Source organism: Rutidosis leptorrhynchoides, chromosome 5 (assembly GCF_046630445.1).
Source record: "Rutidosis leptorrhynchoides isolate AG116_Rl617_1_P2 chromosome 5, CSIRO_AGI_Rlap_v1, whole genome shotgun sequence".
Classification (NCBI taxonomy): domain Eukaryota; kingdom Viridiplantae; phylum Streptophyta; class Magnoliopsida; order Asterales; family Asteraceae; genus Rutidosis; species Rutidosis leptorrhynchoides.
Window position 1 is genome coordinate 170,564,982 of NC_092337.1, and position 12,031 is coordinate 170,577,012.

Genomic DNA, 12,031 nt, shown 5'->3' on the forward strand with positions numbered 1-12,031 from the left:
GTTGCATGTTAGCCGCTTTTTCTAAATCACGAAGTCCAATATTCGGATATATTGAGTCAAAATAATTTCTTAACCCGTTGCGTAAAATAGCATTTGGGTTCCCCGCAATATATGCGTCAAAGTAAACACATCGTAACTTATGGGTTTCCCAATGTGATATCCCCCATCTTTCAAACGAAAGTCTCTTATAAACCAAGACATTCTTGGAACGTTCTTCGAATGTCTTACAAACTGATCTCGCCTTAAATAGTTGTGCCGAAGAATTCTGGCCGACTCCAGACAAGATTTCATCAATCATGTCTCCGGGTAGGTCTCTTAAAATATTGGGTTGTCTATCCATTTTGTGTTTTTAAACTGTAAAATAGACAAGAGTTAGATTCATAAAAAAAAATACTTATAACAAGCAATTTTTACATATATCATAAAGCATAAGCACACTATATTACATATATTACACCACACGAATACAACTATCTTATTCCGACTCGCTTGTTTCTTCTTCTTCGGTTTTGGTTCGTTTTGCCAAGTTTCTAGGGATATATGATGTTCCCCTAATACGAGCCGTAATTTTCCACATTGGTTTAGAAAAACCTGGTGGTTTAGAGGTTCCCGGGTCATTGTTACAACTTAAGGACTTCGGGGGTTGACCATACATATAAAGTTCATCGGGGTTGGAATTAGATTTCTCAATTTTTATGCCCTTTCCCTTATTATTTTCTTTTGTCTTTTTAAATTCAGTTGGGGTAATTTCTATAACATCATCGGAATTCTCGTCGGAATCCGATTCATCGGAGAATTGGTAATCCTCCCAATATTTTGCTTCCTTGGCGGAAACACCATTGACCATAATTAACTTTGGTCGGTTGGTTGAGGATTTTCTTTTACTTAACCGTTTTATTATTTCCCCCACCGGTTCTATTTCTTCATCCGGTTCCGATTCTTCTTCCGGTTCCGATTCTTCTTCCGGTTCCTCTTCGGGAACTTGTGAATCAGTCCACGAATCATTCCAATTTACATTTGACTCTTCATTATTATTAGGTGAGTCAATGGGACTTGTTCTAGAGGTAGACATCTATCACATAATATCAAACACGTTAAGAGATTAATATATCACATAATATTCACATGTTAAAAATATATAGTTTCCAACAAAATTTGTTAAGCAATCATTTTTCAACTAAACACGGTCGAAGTCCAGACTCACAAATGCATCCTAACAAACTCGATAAGACACACTAATGCAAAATTCTGGTTCTCTAAGACCAACGCTCGGATACCAACTGAAATGTCCCGTTCTTATTGATTAAAAACGTTCCATATTAATTGATTTCGTTGCGAGGTTTTGACCTCTATATGAGACGTTTTTCAAAGACTGCATTCATTTTTAAACAAACCATAACCTTTATTTCATCATTAAAGGTTTAAAAAGCTTTACGTAGATTATCAAATAATGATAATCTAAAATATCCTGTTTACACACGACCATTACATAATGGTTTACAATACAAATATGTTACAACAAAATAAGTTTCTTGAATGCAGTTTTTACACAATATCATACAAGCATGGACTCCAAATCTTGTCCTTATTTAAGTATACGACAGCGGAAGCTCTTAATAATCACCTGAGAATAAACATGCTTAAAACGTCAACAAAAATGTTGGTGAGTTATAGGTTTAACCTATATATATCAAATCGTAACAATAGACCACAAGATTTCATATTTCAATACACATCCCATACATAGAGATAAAAATCATTCATATGGTGAACACCTGGTAACCGACAATAACAAGATGCATATATAAGAATATCCCCATCATTCCGGGACACCCTTCGGATATGATATAAATTTCGAAGTACTAAAGCATCCGGTACTTTGGATGGGGTTTGTTAGGCCCAATAGATCTATCTTTAGGATTCGCGTCAATTAGGGTGTCTGTTCCCTAATTCTTAGATTACCAGACTTAATAAAAAGGGGCATATTCGATTTCGATAATTCAACCATAGAATATAGTTTCACGTACTTGTGTCTATTTTGTAAATCATTTATAAAAACCTGCATGTATTCTCATCCCAAAAATATTAGATTTTAAAAGTGGGACTATAACTCACCTTCACAGATTTTTACTTCGTCGGGAAGTAAGACTTGGCCACTGGTTGATTCACGAACCTATAACAATATATACATATATATCAAAGTATGTTCAAAATATATTTACAACACTTTTAATATATTTTGATGTTTTAAGTTTATTAAGTCAGCTGTCCTCGTTAGTAACCTACAACTAGTTGTCCACAGTTAGATGTACAGAAATAAATCGATAAATATTATCTTGAATCAATCCACGACCCAGTGTATACGTATCTCAGTATTGATCACAACTCAAACTATATATATTTTGGAATCAACCTCAACCCTGTATAGCTAACTCCAACATTCACATATAGAGTGTCTATGGTTGTTCCGAAATATATATAGATGTGTCGAAATGATAGGTCGAAACATTGTATACGTGTCTATGGTATCTCAAGATTACATAATATATAATACAAGTTGATTAAGTTATGGTTGGAATAGATTTGTTACCAATTTTCACGTAGCTAAAATGAGAAAAATTATCCAATCTTGTTTTACCCATAACTTCTTCATTTTAAATCCGTTTTGAGTGAATCAAATTGCTATGGTTTCATATTGAACTCTATTTTATGAATATAAACAAAAAAAGTATAGGTTTCTAGTCGGAAAAATAAGTTACAAGTCGTTTTTGTAAAGGTAGTCATTTCAGTCGAAAGAACGACGTCTAGATGACCATTTTAGAAAACATACTTCCACTTTGAGTTTAACCATAATTTTTGGATATAGTTTCATGTTCATAATAAAAATCATTTTCTCAGAATAACAACTTTTAAATCAAAGTTTATCATAGTTTTTAATTAACTAACCCAAAACAGCCCGCGGTGTTACTACGACGGCGTAAATCCGGTTTTACGGTGTTTTTCGTGTTTCCAGGTTTTAAATCATTAAGTTAGCATATCATATAGATATAGAACATGTGTTTAGTTGATTTTAAAAGTCAAGTTAGAAGGATTAACTTTTGTTTGCGAACAAGTTTAGAATTAACTAAACTATGTTCTAGTGATTACAAGTTTAAACCTTCGAATAAGATAGCTTTATATGTATGAATCGAATGATGTTATGAACATCATTACTACCTTAAGTTCCTTGGATGAACCTACTGGAAAATAGAAAAATGGATCTAGCTTCAATGGATCCTTGGATGGCTCAAAGTTCTTGAAGCAAAATCATGACACGAAAACAAGTTCAAGTAAGATCATCACTTGAAATAAGATTGTTATAGTTATAGAAATTGAACCAAAGTTTGAATATGATTATTACCTTGTATTAGAATGATAACCTACTGTAAGAAACAAAGATTTCTTGAGGTTGGATGATCACCTTACAAGATTGGAAGTGAGCTAGCAAACTTGAAAGTATTCTTGATTTTATGAAACTAGAACTTTTGGAATTTATGAAGAACACTTAGAACTTGAAGATAGAACTTGAGAGAGTTCAATTAGATGAAGAAAATTGAAGAATGAAAGTGTTTGTAGGTGTTTTTGGTCGTTGGTGTATGGATTAGATATAAAGGATATGTAATTTTGTTTTCATGTAAATAAGTCATGAATGATTACTCACATTTTTTGTAATCTTATGAGATATTTCATGCTAGTTGCCAAATGATGGTTCCCACATGTGTTAGGTGACTCACATGGGCTGCTAAGAGCTGATCATTGGAGTGTATATACCAATAGTACATACATCTAAAAGCTGTGTATTGTACGAGTACGAATACGGGTGCATACGAGTAGAATTGTTGATGAAACTGAACGAGAATGTAATTGTAAGCATTTTTGTTAAGTAGAAGTATTTTGATAAGTGTATTGAAGTCTTTCAAAAGTGTATAAATACATATTAAAACACTACATGTATATACATTTTAACTGAGTCGTTAAGTCATCGTTAGTCGTTACATGTAAGTGTTGTTTTGAAACCTTTAGGTTAACGATCTTGTTAAATGTTGTTAACCCAATGTTTATAATATCAAAAGAGATTTTAAATTATTATATTATCATGATATTATGATGTACGAATATCTCTTAATATGATATATATACATTAAATGTCGTTACAACGATAAACGTTACATATATGTCTCGTTTCAAAATCATTAAGTTAGTAGTCTTGTTTTTACATATGTAGTTCATTGTTAATATAATTAATGATATGTTTACTTATCATAATATCATGTTAACTATATATATAACCATATATATGTCATCATATAGTTTTTTACAAGTTTTAACGTTCGTGAATCACCGGTCAACTTGGGTGGTCAATTGTCTATATGAAACCTATTTCAATTAATCAAGTCTTAACAAGTTTGATTGCTTAACATGTTGGAAACATTTAATCATGTAAATATCAATCTCAATTAATATATATAAACATGGAAAAGTTCGGGTCACTACATATATGATGTGCATGTCGTTGGAAAGCTAGTGAAAAATTAAGAATTTTTCATTTAGAACTCGAATGGTTTCGATGAACAGATTAGAAGTTATGGTCAACTGAATTTTTGTATTATTGTTAAAATGATTATTATTATTACCATCGTAGTTATTATCTTCGTTATAATCTAATAATAATAATAATAATAATAATAATAATAATAATAATAATAATAATAATAATAATAATAATAATAATAATAATAATAATAATAATAATAATAATTATTATTATTATTATTATTATTATTATTATTATTATTATCATTATCGTTATTAAAAAAAGATATTATTATTAAAAATTGTTATTTTTATTATTATTACTATCGTTATCATCGTTAAGATTATAATTATTATTATTATTATTATTATTATTATTATTATTATTATTATTATTATTATTATTATTATTATTATTATTATTATTATTATTATTATCATTAAAATAGTTAGTTGTATTATCATAATATTTATTATTATTAGTATTATTATACTTAAAACTAATATTAGTAACAACTAATTATTATGATTACTATTATTATCATTTTTACGGACGCGATGTAAAAGACGACTAAGAGCTATTAACAAATTGATTAGTAAATAATGAGTATAAGTATCAAGATGAAATTAAAATATTGAAAGGTATTGATTTAGATAAAAATATCGTTTTCATTATTTTTATCATTATTATTATTAAAATTATTATTAATATTAAAACTATCATTTTTACAAAAATTATTATTGTTAATAGGAATATCATTGTTAATATAAAATGTCATTATTATTATTATTAATAAGAATTATCATTTTATCATAATAACATTTTTCGTAAATATAAATATTGTTATTATTATTGGTAGAATAATAATAATTATTATTCCAAAATAATATAACTTTTACTTACTATTATTTTTATCGATGTTATTTTATCAAATAAATATGTGATACAAAGATATTATTCTAGGTGTAAAATAAGTACATTAATAATACCTATCATATTATTTTTATGATATTAAATGAACTTTATAAATTTTATTACTTAAGATATATATAAAAGTATATTTTTTTATATAAATTTTAATATAAAATTTTATTTATTAATAAATGAATTATATTATTTACTCTAATAAATCTGTTAAAAATATTTAAATATATAAAATGACTATATTTAAGTTATATAATAATCAAGAATAGATTTTGGAAGTCATTTTGGTCAAGTTGACTTTTGGTTGACTTTTGCATATTAGTCTCGAGCATTAGGATTGTGGTACACTATGACTTGACTTAAATTGTTAGATAAATATTGACCAGAATATAAATATATATAATTAATATAGGTTCGTGAATCTGAGGCCAACCTTGCACGTGTTCAATGCCATCATATGCTTAATTACTACGAAATACAATATTGTGAGTTTCATTTGCTCCCTTTTTAAATGCTTTTGCAATATATTTTTGGGACTGAGAATACATGCGCTGTTTTTTACAAATGTTTGATGAAATACACACAAGTAATTGAAACTACATTATATGGTTAAATGATCGAAGCCGAATGTGCCCCTTTTTGCTTGATAGCCTAAGAATTAGTAAATCGATCTACTAATTAACGCGAATCCTAAAGATAGATCTATTAGGCCTAACAAACCCCATCCATGGTTGCGGATGATTTAGTACTTCGATGTTGTTTTATCATGTCCGATGGATGTCCCGGAATGATAGGGGATATTCTTATATGCATCTTGTTAATGTCGGTTACCAGGTGTTCAATCCATATGAATGATTTTTGCATGCACGATATTTATGAGAAATGAAAAATGAAATTCTTGTGGTCTATTAAAATGATGAAAATGATCGATTATGATAAACTAATGAACTCACCAACCTTTTGGTTGAAACTTTAAAGCATGTTTATTCTCGGGATTGAAAGAAATCTTCCGCTGTGCATTTGATCATTTTAAAGATATTACTTGGAATCATTCATGGCATATTTCAAAAGACGTTGCATTCAAGTCGTTGAGTTCAGTAAAGATTATGATTAAGTAAATGACAGATTAGGTCATTTATAGTTGGATATTATGAAGTGGTATGCATGCCTGTCAACTTTCGATGAAATGAAAGTTTGTCTTTTAAAACGAATGTAATGTTTGTAAAATATATCATATAGAGGTCAAATACCTCGCAATGTAATCATATGTTATTGTATTCGCTCTTATGGATTAGGACGGGTCTTTACATTAGGCGCCAAGCTCATCTATATGCAAATTTTGGTGACTAAGTATTATTCGAATGGTGACAACAAAGATCAATTAATCTAATCCGGTTTTACACTCTCTTCTCTTCTCTATTCCAATTCAAAAATGTCCCTCAATTTTCCTTAAATTTTTTGTTTAATACAATGAGGGCATTGCATCAAACTAAATGTAGGGGGAGAGTAAATTTCGGGTCATTTTGAACTTTTTGGATCTAACTTGTCACATATGCTTATCAAAGATTAATGTTGCAATGTTGGTGAAAACTAATTTTTGGAACAAGTCTCTAGCTATTACATTAATATAAATCATAAACTTTAAATGGCTAGAGCTTGTAAAAGATGGAAAAGTAACGTCTTTTCCTTGTGCTTCAAAATTAGGGAAGTAAAGTCTTCCCTTTGTGTTTGTAATTGCAATTCTAAGTGGAAGTAAAGTCTTTCACTTTTCAAAAGATCTTGTGCTTAAAATGATGAAATCAAAAGAAAAATCAATTCTTTTGCATGGAAGTTAAAGTCTTCCATGCATGTTGTCTCAAAACTAAATGTTTAAGGCAAAAAAGCTTTAACACTTTCGAATGACTCAAGTCCATTCATGATAGGGAGTCAAGTCTCCCGAATGTCATTTTACTTGGTGTGGGAGACTTCCTAATCCACATTATTTTATATTGACATTGGTTATCTCATCATTTCACGATGTTTCAACTGATGTATCATACCAAGGGAAGAGGAGCCGCCGAGCTTCACTGTGTGCTATCTTCTTGATGTAGAGCAATGACTTCGTGCTAGTGTTGCTAGACAACACACGCCATAGCCAAAAGCTATGGCACCCTTATGATCTATCAATTAATAGAAAGGTAGTTACTACTTTGTACCTTTTCTCAATATAAGCATAAAAGCTTGTTATGTGGGAAGTAGACGAGTGAATAAAAGCTTTAAGCTTTGACACTCCCGGGAGAGTCAAGTCCTCCCATTTGTCATTTTGGAAGTCAAGACTTCTAACCTTGGAGGTAAAGTCTTCCAAGATAAGTTGTATTGCGTTCCAAACTTGGAAGTAAAGTCTTCCAAGTGTTATTGTGTTCCAAGCTTGGGAGTAAAGTCTCCCAAGTTAAGTTCGATTCTTTTTAAGGAAGTAAAGTCTTCCTAGCCGGGTGTTGAAGGTTTTATCTTTAACACTCCGGAGTGGCTCACAATCGCTCGTCAAGGAATTCAAAATCCGCCAAAATTATAGAATTAATGGACCTTTTATTTAGCCACGTGGGGCCCTAATTCCACGAATTTCCGTCAATGCTTTCGCCCTACTATGAGATAAACCATAGAGTTGTGATAGAAAGCTTGATGAGTGCCGGTCATCCCGAGCCTGGGTTGACTAATAAAGATAGAGGTACCCAGTCCCATAGCTTTGGCAAACCCACCTTAACCTAAATTTTTGAATTGACGAATCATTGGTGTTTTGTGGGCATGGAGGTGGAAGAGGGGTAGCCATCATGGGTTGATTAGAGAAGCATACTTTTTGGAGGCATACACTTTATACAGGATTAGTTTCTTGGCGAATGGTAATTTTTATGATGTTCATGGCCCTTATTCAATTTCGGTATTATTTATGATTGTTCATGGTGATTCGGACTTATGACAGACATTTAGAGACACCTTGATGTTTATTTTGGTGAGTTTGAGTAGATTGTGAATGATGTTGAGGTTTGATTTGATTGATATTTTGGTGAGTTGATGGCTATCCCGCAAATCCTACATAATTAGTCAAAGTCAAGGAGGTCAAATTTTGAGTTTGTGAAAATTTGATGCTTGATGATTGATGTTTGATGACCTTTTAGGAGATGGAGTTTACTTTGACCCGGGAATGGTTAATTCGGGTAGATTCAAGTTTGAATTGTGGTCAATTTTGGTGGTATTTGAAGATTGTTTGAAGCGTTGCATTGAGTTCTTGTTAGTAGTAGAAGAAGAGATGATGAATGTTTGGTCCTTAGCAAGTGCAAGTGTTTGGAGTTCGTTCTAGCCATCAAAGTGCTCATCCTTGGAGGTATAATTTATTGCCCAATTATTGCACTTTGGCTTTGATCATTGAAATGATATTTTTCTCTAAGCCTTGTTTTGTTGATTTGCTTGCTTGAGGACAAGCAAGGTTCACATGAAGGGGGTTTGATATTGCTCTAAGTATACACGTTTTATCTCGCAATATCTCCCTCATTTCATTCACTTTTGAGGATCATTGGGCCCGAAAGTTGTTTTTCTACACTAACCTGTCGGTTCAAGGCTAAAAGCCTGATTTGGTGCAAAATTGACAAAGTCTTAATCAAAAGTTGCAAAGAAAATGACAAGTGCAGAAATCAGCTCCAAAAGCGCTGCTCCTCATCAAAGAGCGCCGCTCCTCATGGTAAAAAGCGCCGCACCTCAGACAGAAGCGATGCTCTTATGCACGTTTTGGCACCAATTTTCACCAGTAGCCAGAAGCCCGTTCCTTATATCTAAAAGCGCCGCTCTTACAAGAAAAGCACCGCACTTAATCACAAAAATGGCGCTTCTTAAGTTAAGCCAAAAGCGCGTCTCATGAGTCAAAAGCGGCGCTCCTGACGCTGTTCAGCCTAGAATTTTCAGCACTAAAAAAGGAAAGAGAGGAGGTCATTATCAAGAGAGCTGCAGTTTTTAGTCCGATTTTCACACACAAAACCCTAATTTCATCATCTATTAGAGTTTGAAGGTGAATTAAAGGAAGCAAGCTCAAGTTCGATCATAGTGTAGCTCTAGATCTTCATCTCTTTATCATTTTGGGTTGTAATATCCACTTTTCTTTATCTGGTTTTGAATCAAATACTTGTAATAACTCAAGATGATGTTTATTTGTTTTTCTATGCTTATGATTAGTGTAATCTCAGCCATGCTTGGCTAATTTATTTGTGTTTACATATCTATGAATCTCTAATGCAAAGGATTTGCTCTAAATTAATTGAATAAACTTGTTTTGAATGAGATACATGAGCAAGTGTTATTGTGTTAGCTATGAGGTCCATTGCTATGATTTGATTTAGGTTTTACTTTGATTACATAGATTGAGTAGTTCTCTTAGTGATTTGAGAAGTGAATCAATTTGTGTTTTAACACCTTAGGTGATCTAGACAACTAGAATAAGAATTTCAAGTGATTGTGTTCTTAGTCTAAGTTGGTTTTCAATTGACCTTTGTTCAACATAGTGATGTTTGATTATCTTAAGTGATTTTGATAGTTGAAGGGTTTTAAGTGATTTCAACCCAAGCATAATCTCAATAACCACTCATACTTAACTTGATCTTAGGATACAATGCTTATGTGATTTTGCAAAAGTATAATTTGATTAAGGTTTGGTAGTAATGCTAAACAACTAATAGTTCAAATAACTAATCAGGGGTGCCTTCGATGCATGTGCGAAGTGTGCAGCTGCACAGGGCCTCAAATTTTTAAGGGGCCCAAAATTTTGAAAAAACCTATGTAATAATTCATTTATTTGTACATCGTAACGGAATATCTTACTTGCGGTCTATCATCTAACAAGAAAGACTTAATAGATTGACGTTTATAGGTATTAAAAACAATATAATGGGAGTATTGACTATAAAGAGTTGACCAATTACTTCGTTACAAAAAATGTTAGGATTACGGTTTTATATAAACAACATAGTGTAACTATAACAAGTTGTCAACTATTTGAGAATAACACTTTGCAACGGTTGTTTTGAAAATTTTCAATTCTATTGATTACGCTATCATAGTATTATATATTATACGTATTGAAAAATTAACATTTATAAGGGTCCTTTACAAGTTTTGAACAGGGTCTCCGAAATTAGTGAGACGGCCCTGCAACTAATGCGATATCAATTTGGGTAAAATAGGGCAATCCAAGCATAGAGAGGATTAGATAATTGAACACTCTTTGTTAATTGATTTAGATCTCAATATTTAGTTACTTGTTACTTGTTGCTAGTTATAATTGCTAACTTTAACTTTGTTTATTTGAGTAAGTTTAGTTGATAGTTAAAATCAATCATAACCCCCCCCCCCCCCCCCCCCCCCACCAATCAAACAAACCCTAAGATATTTAATAGTTTCAATTATTTAACTTACACTACTCTCTTAGGATGAACTTGAAACGAATACTTATATTAAAGTGCTATAATAATTGGATTTTAAGTGCTCGATAGTTGTGTGTGCTTATTTGTATATTTGAATGTTGTATAAATTATGAGGGTAAATGATGTATTGTTCCACACGCATCAAGCATGGATAGACTTATACTTAGTCCCTTACATCAAGATTTAAAAGAACGTTAACAAAATTTTTAAAAAGTTACATACTTTATCTATTTGTGCATTTCTAAGTACAACCACAGCGGAGCGCCGTTCATACGGTTGCCAGGACATCGAAGCTCGATCTGCAGCCCGAAGCATCTGGCATATATCTTGTAAACTCTTCCAGAAGATCTGGATGTTAATCAAGTGTAGCAACCTACATATATACATAGGCATAGGCATAGGCATAATCATATATAATATATTATATATGATTAAAGAATATGAGGTGTAAAACATTTATCCAAAAAAAATAAAAATTGATTTATATTGAGCATTACCTCTTGGTAGACTTCATTGATACCCTTGTGTTCCTTCCTATACATATTCAAGATGTCTAAAATCGATTTGTAGACACGGTCACATTTTGAAAACGTTTCTACAAAGAAAATTGGAGATGTTAGAATAAAAAGACAACACATTTCATCTTTTACTAATAATAATAGTAAATATTCAATTCACCTTAATTTTGTTCACAAAGCTTATAGCTTCTTCAAATGTTGTGATATCAAATTTTTTGAGGTGGGTGAAAGTGGGGGACCAAATTCGTTTGTGAAATGTCCCATTCATATCGGTTATAAACGTTACATAATAATTGATTTCATTGCGAGGTATTTGACCTCTATATAATACATTTTACAAACATTTCATTTGTTTTTAAAAAGACAAACTTTCATTACATCGAAAGTTGACGACATGCATACCATTTCATATTATATCTAACTATAATTGACTTAATAATAATCTTGATGAACTCAACGACTCGAATGCAACGTCTTTTGAAATATGTCAAGAATGACTCCAAGTAATATCTCTAAAATGAGCAAATGCACAGCAGCAGATTTCTTTCTTACCTGAGAATAAACATGCTTTA